General features: G+C 43.4%; 1 pseudogene; it reads left to right on the forward strand.

The window, feature by feature from the left end:
* The window catches only part of LOC141146065 (NXPE family member 4-like), a 244,817-nt pseudogene extending 229,986 nt beyond the window's left edge, over positions 1–14,831 (forward strand).
* Positions 14,832–15,568: the final 737 nt, after the last annotated feature.

Genomic DNA, 15,568 nt, shown 5'->3' on the forward strand with positions numbered 1-15,568 from the left:
ACTACTATGCTATTTTTGAAGTACACCTACTTGATTCACAAACTCTCTGCCTTGGTCAGACAGGATTCTTTGGGGACATCCGTGTCTATATATCATAGAGCAAAGGTGTTGTCCCACTTCAGCAGCACTTTTCGTTTTTAGTGGGAACGCCTCCACCCACTTAGAAAAATAATCAGTCGCCGTGAGGATATATATATTTCCATTAACAGTTTTGGTCGATGTTAGGTCGATGCCAACGAGTTCCCACACATTTGACACCTAATGGGATAGAATAATTTCTTTGTAAATGGATGAATGATATATTTTGATGCTCATCATATCTATTATGTTAAAAAAATAACACAGCTTTAACAACAATTACCTTAATAAACTGCAGTGGTTGGCTACCTTTCAATGGTTTTCCCACCTTCTGACACTGCTCACATTCGAGTACCTTGAAGAAAAACAATTGTAAAAATGTGTACAGCTTTTGTGTATGTGTATATAAATACAACAAATTTAGTAGATTGCATACCCATTTCTCAATGTGTACAGTCATTGCGTTCCAGTAAAATCTGGAGCACACTGCAGAGCGCGTTTTTAGAATGCCAGTATGACCGCCAATAGGGGAAGTGTGAAATTGATTAAATATGCTCTTTGCCTCGTCTTTAGTTTGAATGGCTATTTTATTGCCATACTAAAGCTTTCCTTCTATAAAACAAAATTGACATTAAAAGCTGCATTCATGAAAGAGCGATCCTACAATCTGTTGTCGTGCATTATCGTTTATGACACTCACCATTTATTGAAAATTTGGAGGCGTACCTCCGAAGAACGCGTTGTTCATTTTTTGAATACCCTGATGGGTACGTTCCCTGAGCGAGGTAATTATATACCTCTTGCCACTTGTTCTCCATACCTGAAAATATAGCAGAGCACTATTAGATAATGTTAAACATTACAACCTGTGCACACATTTTGGGAAGATCTTAATAAAAAACAAATGCCAAGTATGTTTTTCAGCCACTAAATTGGAAATATACAGAACATTTAACAGCAGGTAAGTAAACTAAGTCTATAATAAATTATCATTATTAAAAATGGTCTTTATATAACTATAAAAAAAAAAGATACACGCCTCAGAAATTAACCCCTTCCCGCCGACCGAACGCACATATGCATCCTCGGCTTTCCGGGGTTATACCGGGATGATGCCCGCAGCTGCAGGCATCATCCCAGTACCGTTGTTTTCAGCGGGCGATCGGCTACCCGAATATAACAACCGATGCGGCTAAAAGCCGCTCGGCTGTTATACCGGAGGAGCGGGAGGGGACATCCCCCCCTTCCCGCCGCCTCCCGCCGCTGTTACCGGGCCTCCCGTGCGATCGGGAGGCCCGGTGTCCATTCGGGAATCTCCGGCGGCTGGGGGCGGGCTGGAACGAAGCTGTGAGTGGCTTCGTTCCAGCCTTCTAATTGTAAACGCGGAAGCGACGTCATGACGTCACTTCCCGTTTACTCGGCTGCCAATGGCGCCGAATTTAAAAAAGTACACAGTATTCAGAATCGCCGTTTTCGGCGATCTGAATACTTTGAAGTGTAAAGGAGGGATGGGGGGTCTTTTAGACCCCCGATCCCTCCATAAAGAGTACCTGTCACCACATATTACTGTCACAAGGGATGTTTACATTGCTTGTGACAGCAATAAAAGTAAAAAAAAAAAAAAAAATTTTAAACACAATTTATAAAAGTACAAAAATAAATAAAATAAATAAAAAAAAAAAAAAAAAAATTTTTAAAGCGCCCCCGTCCCCGCGAGCTCGCGCAGCGAAGAAAACGCATACGGAAGTCGCGCCTGCATATGTAAACGGTGTTCAAACCACACATGTGAGGTATCGCCGCGATCGTCAGAGCGAGAGCAATAATTCTAGCCCTAGACCTCCTCTGTAGCTCAAACCTGGTAACCGTAAAAAATTTTTTAAAGCGTCGCCTATGGAAATTCATAGGTACCGTAGTTCGTCGCCATTCCACGAGTGCGTGCAATTATAAAGGGTGACATGTTTGGTATCTATTTACTCGGCGTAACATCATCTTTCACATTATACAAAAAAATTGGGGTAACTTTACTGTTTGGATTTTTTAAAATTCATGAAAGTGTCACTTTTCCAAAAATTTGCATTTAAAACACCGCTGCACAAATACCGTGTGATAAAAAATATTGCAACAATCGCCATTTTATTCTTTAGACTCTCTTCTAAAAAAATATATATAATGTTTGGGGGTTCTAAGTAATTTTCTAGCAAAAAATACGGATTTTAACTTGTAAACACCAAATTTCAAAACTAGGCTTAGTCATGAAAGGGTTAAACTAATTCTGATATTACTCACTAGTTGGTGGAGTCTGATATATCGGGACTGCAATGCAACTGACCGAAACCAAATGCAAAGCCTGTAAATAAAAAAAAATAACAAAAAAGGGAATATGCATAGATAAAAAAGGTATATTAAATGCTATATGGACCATCCACGTTGCAAAGAGCATGACAGTAATCAAATTATACTCACTAGTTGGGGAGTCTGATAGATCAGGACTGCAATGCAACTGACCGAAACCAAATGCAAAGCCTATGAATGAAAAAAAAAAAACGGCGAAGATGCATAGATCAAAAAGTTTATTAAAAATGCTATATGGACCATCCACGTTGCAAAGAGCATGACAGTAATCAAATGATACTCACTAGTCGGGGAGTCTGATAGATTGGGACTGCAATGCAACTGACCGAAACCATATGCAAAGCCTGTGAAGGAAATAATTTTAGAAAAATAAGAGGATACATAGATAAAAGGTATATTATATGCTATATGGACCCTCAACGTTTCAAACAGCAGTACAGTCTTAAATATTACTCACTAGTGGGGGAGTCTGCAATGCAAGTGACCGAAACCAAATGCAAAGCCTGTGAAGGGAAAAAAATTCAAAATATTATATGCTTAGAACTGAAGATTAATGGCACACCACACTGATTAAAACACAACAATCAGATCATAGTAATGAGAGCACATATCAGTGTGTGTATATTATTTAGGGCCCCAATAGGCCTACACCTATAGGGGCCCTATATACATACACTGATATGTGCTCTCATTACTATGATCTGTGTATAAAAAAATAAAATGTAAGATATACTCTGTTGATACCTATTGAAATAAATAAAGGAATAAAAAAAAAAAGTTCTGCATATCTTCTATTTGTCTTCCACTGGGCGCCCATACAGAGCTGTGTGTTTTATGTGTACTGTGCGCGTGAGAACATGGATGCAATTTTAAACATCCTGGCCAAGAAATGTCCATATCCACCCTAGACATCTCTGCCATTGTGTTCATCCCTCATCCATCCAAAACATATCAGTCATTGTAAGTTGTATCCATCCACATGTCAGCTGTATCCATCAATAATACACGCGTGCTGTATATGTGGTGGGGGGAGAGGAGGACACAATGCCAAAGACGTGTAGGGGAGAGAAAGTGTATTGCACAAATTGACTGCCATGGGGGGAGGGGAGGGGGAGGGAAGATGGGAAGATGTGTATGGCACAAAATGGCTGCCATGGGGGGAGGGGGGGAAAGATGGGAAGATGTGTGGTGGAGAGGATGTGTATAGCACAAAATGGCTGCCATGGGGGGAAGATGGGAAGATGTGTATGACACAAAATGTCTGCCGTGGGGGGAGGGGGTCAAGGATGGGAAGATGTGCATGGTACAAAATGGCTGCCATGGGGGGGAGATGGGAAGATGTGTGTGGTACAAAATGGCTGCCATGGGGGAGGGGGGGAGATGGGGGAAGATGTGTGTTGGCATGGGGGGGTTGGAAGATGTGTGTTGGCATGGGGGGTGGAAAGATGTGTGTTGGCATGGTGGAGAGATGGGAAGATGTGTGTTGGCATGGGGGGGTGGACAGATGTGTGTTGGCATGGTGGGGAGTTGGGAAGATGTGTGTTGGCATGGTGGGGAGATGGGAAGATGTGTGTTGGCATGTGGGGGGGTGAGAAGATGTGATCTATCCATATAATACATGCCCTGTACACAGACAGCACTACATGGGAATAAAATTGAGGCATAATGGGCAATTACTGCAATACACATCATGACCATCATACATCTTTGCCATTGTAGTGCGTCTCCCCCCCCCCCCCCCACATGGCAGACACTTTTTGCAATATACATGTTCTCCACCACAGAACTTAGCAAAACTATTCAACTGTAAATACATGTCCATGCTTTATCATCCATCCATCCATCATGCCAACACACATCTTCCCATCCCCCCCATGCCAACACACATCTTCCCATCTCCCCCACTATCATCCATCCATCCATAGAATACAAGCCCTGTACACAGATAGCCACCACAGAACTTAGTATACATTTTCAACGGTTAATATAATTATCCATAGAACACATGCCCTGTAGACAGACAGCCCTGAAGGGGAATAACATATAACCATAATAGTGTACTTACAAAAGTGTTGAAATAAGAGGGTTCTGCTAAAATTCTGCAACAAAACATCCAAATTCCACACTGATACTGTGCCTAATTGTTTCTGTTCGCTCCTTAAATATGCACAGCAAACACACTCATAAACATTGATAAACCCACCCTTCAATTCACTAAACACACCCCGCAAACATATCAGCATTTTCTAAATCCGCCTCCTCGAGCATCGGGAGCGTGCGGGAGCCTGTGACAGAATGTAACAGGCATTGCACAGGCGCCGTTTATACTTGTTCCTCAGCTGTTCTTCTTCGGAGACTTTCGGCGTCTCCTTTGTCCTCCTTACTGCGCAAGCGCGGTGCCTGCAGTACGGAGCGGACACTATCTGATAAGGGGACAGTTTTTGTCAGAACACCGGCACTAGCTCTGGCACTTTTAAATGACTTTTTTTTCCGTTTAGAAATGTCATTTTGCTGTCAGACTGTTCTAAACACGGGAAACATGTGCCCCTTTACAGGCATACTATAGACACCCCCAGGTACATAATTTAAAGGAATATTACACTTTTATTGTTTCACTTTAAGCATTATTAAAATCACTACTCCCGAAAAAATGTCCGTTTTTAAAACTTCTTTTTGCATTAATACATGTCCCCTGGGGCAGGACCCGGGTCCCCAAACACTTTTTATGACAATACCATGCATATAAGCCTTTAAAATTATCACTTTTGATTTCTCCCAGAGACTTTTAAAGGGTGTTCCACGGCTTTCGAATTTGCCGCGAACACCCCCAATTGTTCGCTGTTCGGCGAATGGGCGAACAGCCAATGTTCGAGTTGAACTCATCTTCAACCCAAACATAAAGCCCATGCCTGTTTGCAACGTATGTCTCAAGTGTATCTCGCATGGCCAAAACATCACCCGCTTGGGCACCACATGCTTGACCAGACATATGTCGACCTGCCATGCAGTTTGTTGGCAAGCGTACCTAAAAGACCCACACCAAAGAACAAAGCAGACCTCTCCTTGCTCCTCAGCTGGGATCGCCAACCCCACTATACCTTCAGTCCTCTCTGAAACCTGCACTGAGAGGAATGAAGGTGTAGAATTAGGTGTGTCACAGCCAAGTACTTGCGGGCAATCTGCTATTGGTACACCGACATCAGATTGTACCAGGCAAATTTCCCTGCCCCAGCTGCTGCACCGCCGAAAGAAGTTCACGCCCAGCCATCCACATGCCCAGCGCTTGGCTAAATTACTAGCACTTCAACTGCTGCCTTTTCAGTTGGTAGACTCTGCCCCCTTCCGTGATTTTGTGGAATGTGTGGTTCTTCAGTGGCAGGTTCCCAAACGTCACTTTTTCTCATGGATGGCGATTCCGGCTCTACCGGCATGTGGAAGGCAATGTCTTGGCCTCGCTGGACAGGGCGGTCAGCGGTAAGGTGTATATTACCGCTGACTCATGGTCCAGCAGGCATGGACAGGGAGGTTACCTATCTTTCACCGTGCACTGGGTGACTCTTCTGGCAGCTGGGAAGGATGCAGGACAGGGTGCAGTAGTGTTGGAGGTTGTTCCGCCACAACGCCTCCAAAATTCTACCAGTGGTGATTCTGCCACACCTCTCTCCTCCACCCCCTCCTCTTCTTCTTCCTCCATGGTCTCTTCCTGTGCTGATTTGTCCTCGGAACCAGCAGTACTCCATAGGTGTTCAAGGGGCTATGCAAGCATGAAGGCAAAAAGATGCCATGCGGTGCTTGAGCTGCGGTGCTTGAGCTGGGGTGCTTGGGGGACAGGAGCCACACTAGGGCAGAGATTCTGTCAGCTCTGCAGGGGCAGGTTCAGAGGTGGTTGATGCCACACCAGCTTCAGCCAGGTATGGTGGTTTGCGACAATGGCACCAACCTCCTCTCCACCCTCTGACAGGGACAACTGACCCATGTGCCCTGTTTGGCTCAGGTCCTTAACTTGGTGGTGCAGCGGTTCTTGGGCAGGTACCCGGGCTTACAGGATGTCCTGAGGCAGGCCAGGAAAGTCTGTGTGCATTTCCGCAGGTCATATAATGCCAGTGCTCAGCTGGCTGACCTCCAAAAAGAATTCAACCTCCCCGAGAACTGCCTAATCTGTGACATGCCCACCAGGTGGAACTCAATGTTGGCCATGCTGCAGCGGCTGCACACGCAGCAGAGGGCCATCAATGAGTACCTATGCGACTATGGCACCAGGACAGGGTCAGGGGACCTTGTTTTTTTTTCCCCACGCCAGTGGGCTATGATCAAGGATGCATGCACTGTCCTGTCACCATTTGAGGAGGCCACGAGGATGGTGAGCAGTGACAATGCATGCATTATTGACACTGTCCCTCTTGTCCACCTGTTGGAGCACACGCTGCGTGGAATAATGAACAGGGATTTTAATGATGCTTAAAAAAATTGCCATTTTTTAAATTTTTCTTTGCATTGATACATGTCCCCTGGGGCAGGACCCGGTCCCCAAACCCTTTTTAGGACAATAACTTGCATGTTAGCCTTTAAAATTAGCACTTTTGATTTTGATCGTTGGAGTCCCATAGACTTTTAATGGGGTTCTAAAGTTCGCGTGAACTTTCGGTCCGTTCGCAGGTTCTGGTGCAAACCGAACTGGGGGGGGTGTTCGGCTCATCCCTACTCATCACCTGTTCAATACAGTCCCAACAGTGAAGCATGGTGGTGGCAGCATCATGCTGTGGGGGTGTTTTTCAGCTGCAGGGACAGGACGACTGGTTGCAATCGAGGGAAAGATGAATGCGGCCAAGTACAGGGATATCCTGGACGAAAACCTTCTCCAGAGTGCTTAGGACCTCTGACTGGGCCGAAGGTTTACCTTCCAACAAGACAATGACCCTAAGCACACAGCTAAAATAACGAAGGAGTGGCTTCACAACAACTCCTTGACTGTTCTTGAATGGCCCAGCCAGAGCCCTGGCTTAAACCCAATTGAGCATCTCTGGAGAGACCTAAAAATGGCTGTCCACCAACGTTTACCATCCAACCTGACAGAACTGGAGAGGATCTGCAAGGAGGAATGGCAGAGGATCCCCAAATCCAGGTGTGAAAAACTTGTTACACTTTTCCCAAAAAGACTCATGGCTGTATTAGATCAAAAGGGTGCTTCTACTAAATACTGAGCAAAGGGTCTGAATACTTAGGACCATGTGATATTTCAGTTTTTCTTTTTTAATAAATCTGAAAAAATGTCAACAATTCTTTCTGTCAATATGGGGTGCTGTGTGTACATTAATGAGGAAAAAAATGAACTTTTTTTTTTAGTAAATGGCTGCAATATAACAAAGAGGGAAATATTTAAGGGGGTCTGAATACTTTCTGTCCCCACTGTATATATAATTTTTATAGTTGCCCCTCCTTCTTTTGTCCCTGTCCCCCCATGTGCCCCCCCTAAATATGAAAGCTGGAGATGCCACTGCCGTCAACCACCTGATCCGTGCTGCAATTGAACATTGGCCACGCTGCAGAGGCTGCACTAGCAGAGTGCAATCAATGAGTACCCATGCAATATATACACACACACACACACGCACGCACACTATATTACCAAAAAAAAAATTTCATGCTCCCAACTTTGTGGGAACAGTTTGGGGTTGGCCCTTCCTGTTCCAACATGACTGCGCAGCAGTACACAAACAAGGTCCATAAAGACATAGATGAGTGAGTTTGGGGTGGAGAAACCTGACTGGCCTGCACAGAGTCCTGACCTAAACCTGATAGAACACCTTTGGGATGAATTAGAGTGGAGACTGCGAGCCAGGCCTTCTCTCCAACATCTGCGTCACACTGACCTGAAGATCTATTTTTTCCTGCTGCTGGCACCACTCTGGAGACCACTAGCCTCCCTGGCGGTATGATTATGTCAGATCTTTAAAGCTCAAAGCGGTACAATGTTTTGCATGGAAATTTGGCATTTTATATTGTAGGCCTGTAATTCTTCGCAATAACAAACCTAAATCTGTCCAAACAAGAGTCTAGTAGACATCCTGGGCATGATAAATTTTGACACACGAAATCATAAATTATAATATAATAAATAATTATAACAAATAATAATAATAAAAAATATTCAATAATGTAATCAAATCAAAAATCTGAAATTTGCTCAGTTGCAGAATTGTCGCTATCATTACAGTGTTTAATGACGGATTTCCCCACAAATCACTATCGTTCAATTCTGCAAGTGATTCTAATTTATTATCGCTGTTTTCTAGCTGGTCTAAAACCACTTTTGATGTAAAGGGACACTTTTTGGTTGCTATGGACAATCTCCAGTTTCCAGGCAGAAAGAACAGTTTTTAAAACTGCATGCAGGGCACTGGACAAACCACTAGGGACAAAAGGAATGTGAAATAATTTGATACAGTTATGTAATCTCACAGATTACAGTGTACTGTATGTGTATTGTGTTTTTAACTTTTTGAATTTGGCGCCGGGCTCCCTCCCCTGTGCGTTGTAACGCTCGCAGGGAACGGAACTCGGCATTGTGATGAATCGAGCAAAGACATGGCTCGCACACACAGCAGGGAGACATCGCAGGATCCTGGGGATAAGGTAAGTAACTTTTCCTGGATCCTGCAATTGTGGCTCGGGTTTACCGCTTTTGGTACTGAAAATTCACCCCGAGCTACACTTGGGAATACTGCTAGGGAGGTTAGCTGGGATAAGAGGTGGAGTCACTCTGCATGAGACAGGATCCAGCACTACAGTGGAGGCATTGGCACTTACTCGCTACTACAGCTCCAACTTTACAAGTAGTCCGTCTGCATTGTGGCTGTTGCTCATTCGGGGGGGGGGGGCGCAAACCAACAAGACCCGACCCCTCGGCGGGAGACAAGGCCACCCTCCCGGGAGACAGACATTAATTCCGAGAGTGCGGGGAACAAGGGAAACACCCCCCTGAAGTCACAGTGGTGGCTGGTGGGTCAGTCGGTCTTCCCCTGCTTCTCCTCCGGCCGTGCGTAAGTAATAAGTCTCACAACCCACTTCCTGATTGGCTGGGAGAAGAATAAGTGTGACAATAGCAAATATTCATTCGCTATTTTCACACAGCTGGGTGGGCTCAGAGCGCAGTGCTCTGAGCCCTGAGCCCACCCTTTTGTGAAGCCTTTTAGAGCCTCTGGCTCTAATCGCATGCTTAAAAAAAAATCCCCCATTGGAATCCATATGTCTGGCGCCCTGCATGCAGATCAGGGGGCTGGACGCATTGGTAGGGGGAGCGGCGCCCCTGTGCGCCCCTAATGGGCGGGCTGCCACTGGTTGGTCTTATCCCCCAGGTGAGGGCACATCGAATGAGGGGATTATCACTAATACATGTGGATGACTGGAGCACATAGTGGTGAACACTAATTAAGGAAGCAGTCATTTGGATATGTGAACACAAGCCTGTTTTTTATGAAAGATTGAGCATATGCAAGCAAATTCATACCAAAGGACACTTTATGTAATGATGCATTGTTTGTTTTGTTTTGTTAATGTTATAAATGGTTTGATATGATATGCTGAGTTTGAAAATTGCTATGCAAACAGATTTAAAGGGATACTAGCACATTAGCATTTGGGAGCACGTCACCACTTTTGAATATAATTTGGCATCATGCTTGATGTTGGATTTACAACAAGGAAATATTCGGGGGAATTTAATTTATTTAAAAAGACTTATGCCGGTGACTTAATTTCTAGGCTACAATTTTTTTTTTCTAAATGATTGGGGTGCTATGTACCCCATACTCATTCACATTGGGGGGTGGTATCTGGGTGAATCCAATAAGCCCCCAGCCCTCAGACTCCCACAACCCTGGACTTTGTCCTCATCAAAATAGGTACCACGTTTTTTTTAGGTGGTTCCCCCTGGCAAGGCACCCTCCCATGTTGAAAGCATATGGGCTGGTATGGATCAGGAGGAGGGATGCCTGCTCGCCCCCCCCCCTTTACTGGCCAGCCATGCTGCATGCTTATATTAAGGGTCTGGTTTGGATTTTTACGGGGGGGTCCTGCATTTTGGGTGTGTTTGCATGGTGTCCCCCTTGAAATTCAAATCAGACCCAAAAGATCTGGTATGGACATCCTAGGGGACCCCAGGCATTTTTTTTATAGTGTGAGGTTCCCCTTTAAAATCCACACCAGACCCAAAGGGTTAAATGATTTGGGCCAGTGCACAAAGCAAAGTCCATAAAGACATGGATGAGCGAGTTTGGGGTGAAGGAACTTGACTGGCTGGCTCCTGACCTCAACCCGACAGAACACCTTTGGGATGAATTAGAAAGGAGACTGCGAGCCAGGCCTTCTTTCCAACATCAGTGCCTGACCTCACAAATGCTCTTCTGGAAGAATGATCAAACATTCCCATAGACACACTCCTAAACCTTGTTGACAGCCTTCCCAGAAGAGTTGGAGCTGTTATAGCTAAGGGTGGGCCAACTCAATATTGAACCCTACAGACTAATGCCCTGTACACACGGTCGGACATTGATCGGACATTCCGACAACAAAATCCTAGGATTTTTTCCGACGGATGTTGGCTCAAACTTGTCTTGCATACACACGGTCACACAAAATTGTCGGAAAATCTGATCATTCTGAACGTGGTGACGTAAAACACGTACGTTGGGACTATAAACGGGGCAGTAGCCAATAGCTTTCATCTCTTTATTTATTCTGAGCATGCGTGGCACCTTGTGCGTCGGATTTGTGTACACATGATCGGAAATTCTGGCAACGGATTTTGTTGTCGGAAAATTTTATAGCCTGCTCTCAAACTTTGTGTGTCGGAAAATCCGATGGAAAATGTGTGATGGAGCCTACACACGGTCGGAATTTCCGACAACAAGGTCCTATCACACATTTTCCGTTGGAAAATCCGACCGTGTGTACGGGGCATTAGACTGGGATGCCATTAAAGTTCATGGAAGTGTAAAAGCAGGCGTCCCAATACTTTTGGTAATATAGTACAAAGTCTAAAACAATAAAAGTAAGTAATCACTAACAGCAACCATTCACTTTCCCTCAGCGCTCATGAATCTGTTAAAATAAACAGGTCACAGACCCTTCCGCTGCTGCTATTAAATGAATCAGTAAATAATTAGTATGTCTACACACCATAAGGAGATACAGGCATTAGCAGCCCTAAACTCTTGTATCAATCCCAGAAAGATATTGATCTTAGCCCTGGTTCACACTGGTAAGTTTTGACATGCGATTTGACATGTCAAATCGCATGTCAAATCGGCACCATCCTAATTGGTGCGACAATGCATCTGCGGCGCTGCATTGATTTTAAAAAAGTAGTTTCTGTACTACTTTTTGCGATTTCGTGCTGCGATTTACATTGACATCTGCACAAATGTCTCTGAAATTGCAGCTGAAATCAGCTGAACTCGCACGGCTTCATTCACGCAGCTCAGTGTGAACCTGGGCTTTAACACATAACAATAAATGAAAAACCAGCACAATGTCCTTGTTATAAACAAGGATAGAGAAATCTCTGTAGAGTAATCAGCTGCAACAAAATAACCAACGGTGTGTGGGGGAGTGTTGAAAAATTATAATTATAATTGATTGCTCAGAATCTTCATCCCTTCACCACACCACATGGGACACCGCTCCCTTAAGATTTTACACTCACCAGAAATCAGGTGAAAATAAGCCTTAACCCCTTCAGCCCCCCGGAGCATTTGGCTGGCCAAAGAACAGAGCACTTTTTGCGATTCAGCACTGCGTCGCTTTAATGGACAATTGCGCGGTCGTGCGATGTGGCTTCCAAACAAAATTGATGTCCTGTTTTTCCCCACAAATAGAGCTTTCTTTTGGTGGTATTTGATCACCTCTGCGTTTTTTATATTTTGCGCTATAAACAAAAAAAGAGCGACAATTTTGAAAAAAAACGCATTATTTTTTACTTTTAGTTATAATAATTATCACCCAAAAATATATAAAAAACTGTTTTTTTCCTCAGTTTTCTGTATTCTTCTACATATTTTTGGTAAAAAAAAAATCGCAATAAGCGTATATTGATTGATTGATTGGTTTGCGCAAAAGTTCTAGCGTCTACAAAATAGGGGATAGATTTATGGCATTTTTATGAATACATTTTTTTTTACTAGTAATGGCAGCGATCAGCAATTTTTATCATGACTGCGACATTATGTCAGACACATCGGACACTTTTGGCGTTATTTTGTGACCATTCACATTTATACAGCGATCAGTGCGATTAAAAATGCACTGATTACTGTGTAAATGTGACTGGCAGTGAAGGGGCTAACCAGGAGGGGGCGCTGCAGTGGTTAAGTGTGTCCTAGGGAGTGATTCTAATGCCCCGTACACACGGTCGGATTTTCCGACGGAAAATGTGTGATAAGACCTTGTTGTCGGAAATTCCGACCGTGTGTAGGCTCCATCACACATTTTCCATCGGATTTTCCGACACACAAAGTTTGAGAGCAGGCTATAAAATTTTCCGACAACAAAATCCGTTGTCGGAAATTCCGATCGTGTGTACACAAATCCGACGGACAAAGTGCCACGCATGCTCAGAATAAATAAAGAGATGAAAGCTATTGGCCACTGCCCCGTTTATAGTCCCGACGTACGTGTTTTATGTCACCACGTTCAGAACGATCGGATTTTCCGACAACTTTGTGTGACCGTGTGTATGCAAAACAAGTTTGAGCCAACATCCGTCGGAAAAAATCCTAGGATTTTGTTGTCGGAATATCCGAACAAAGTCCGACCGTGTGTACGGGGCATAACTGTGGGGGGGATGGGCTATGTGTGACGCGGCACTGATCACCGCTCCCGATTACAGGGAGCGGTGATCAGTGTCCTGTCACTAGGCAGAATGGGGAAATGCTTGTTTACATTAGCATTTCCCCGTTCTTCCTATCCGTGAGACGATCGCGGGTATCCCCACGGACATCGAGAGCTAATACTGGTGGAATTACATTAGAAGCTAAAGAGGTAAATCTTAAGGGAGCGGTGTCCCACGTGGTTTGGTGAAGGGATGAAGATTCTGAGGAATTAATTATAATTATAATTACTATTTTTCAACTCTCCGCTATGCACTGTTGGTTATTTTGTTGCAGCTGATTACTCTACAGAGACTTCTCTATTTTTGTTTATAATAAGGACATTGTGCTGGTTTTTCATTTATTGTTATGTGTTTAAAGCGCCGAAATTTTTTTTTTTAAAGTCAGCAGCTACAAATACTGCAGCTGCTGACTTTTAAAACATGGACACTTACCTGTCCAGGGCGCCCGCGATGTCGGCACCCGAGGCCGAACCGTCTCTCGGTCCTCGGGTGCTGCCGCCTCCATCTTCGGGAAGGGAATCAGGAAGTGAAGCCGTGCGGCTTCACTTCCCGGTTCCCTACTGCGCATGCGCGAGTCGCGCAGCGCAATACGGCTGGTCCCTGCTGTCTCTGGGACCCGTGTGTTTCCCAGCAGACAGCGGGGGGGGGGAACAGGATGTGGCGTAAATAACCGCAGATTCTGCGGCTATCTACGCCGGAAGTGGGTACAGATACCTGTAATATACAGGTATCTGCACCCCTCTCCCCCCTGAAAGGTGCCAACTGTGACACCGGAGGGGGGGAGGAATCTGATGAGTGGAAATTCCACTTTTGGGTGGAACTCCACTTTAAGATCAATATCTTTCTGTGATTGATACAAGAGTTTAGCGCTGCTAATGCCTGTAGATACTTATGGTGTGTAGACATACTTATTGATATAGTACAAAGGTAACTTAATTATGTGCATGCCCTCAATTTAAATGATTTTCTTTCCTCAGCATTGACACAATTCCACCTTTATGAAGACAATTGGGCACATCAGATTTTCCATTTGGACCTGAAAAGGAATATGAAGATAACCTGGAAAAGGCACACCTATCCATTCATCACTACCTCATATCAGTCCTAGAAGGAGGAGCGTACTATTTCTCGAGAAATTGACCTAATTAGAGGTGATCAGCGTACTGTGATTGTACTAAATATAGGGGTACATTTTAGAGCATATCCTATTTATCACTTTATTAGACGGCTGCTTAATATACGAGGTGCTATTGAACGCCTCTTTCTTAGAAGTCCACAAACCAAAGTTATCATTAAGACTGAGAATACAAGTGAAATGAAAGAAAACTTTGAAACCATGAGCGATTTTCATGCTTCTATTCATTATTCCATAATGGAAATCATTTTCACTGATCTAAATGTAGGTTTTGTCAATAGATGGGATATGACCAATGCATTTGACTCAAATGCAATCCACCCTGCAGAAACGGTAATTAGAAATGAAGTTCAAATGCTGATGACCTATATTTGTTAGGCAACTATACAAAATACAATATGTGATGATCAGTTATGTGTATTTTCATCTGTAAAGTCGTTTTGAATAAAAAGAATTGAGAACCAAAAATGCATTTGAAAATTCTATTCAGTTGGTGTGCACATTGAGTCTTGTCCAGGAGCTTGCAGCCCTGAAATTATCATTTCTCCATCCATAGGGAACAGGATTTCCTTAGGAAATACACATTTGGGCTGATTTCCTATGAATAATGTGACTATTTACTTCAATGATCCAAACCTGTGCAAATGAAATAAGTAATAGACATGTGCAATTCGGAAGTGTCCAAATTTCTAAATTTTTCAGAATATTCGGAAATCTAAAAATAGGAATGAAAATCCGAAATAATAACTACTAATAAGAACTTAACTTAAATTATAGGTATTGGAATTTCCTTTCAAATTTGGCTGTTTGTGAACGTAACGAATACAAATTCATTCAAAGTTGCAAATTATCCGTAATAACGAGTGGCGTATCTAAACAAATGGAATGTAACACATTAATAATAAATAACAGTAATATTAATAAAAACATATTATTATTATTTTGTTCCGTTCCATTTGTTTTGAATAATTCGTAACTTTAGATAAATTTGTATTTGTTACGTTCACTAACAGCCAAATTTGAAAAGAAAATACCAATACCTATAATTTAATACTTAGTTATTAGTTAGTTATTATTTAGAATTTTTGGATTTTCAGATTTTCCTTTCTTATTTT

This window comes from Aquarana catesbeiana, linkage group LG05 (assembly GCF_042186555.1).
Source record: "Aquarana catesbeiana isolate 2022-GZ linkage group LG05, ASM4218655v1, whole genome shotgun sequence".
NCBI lineage: Eukaryota > Metazoa > Chordata > Amphibia > Anura > Ranidae > Aquarana > Aquarana catesbeiana.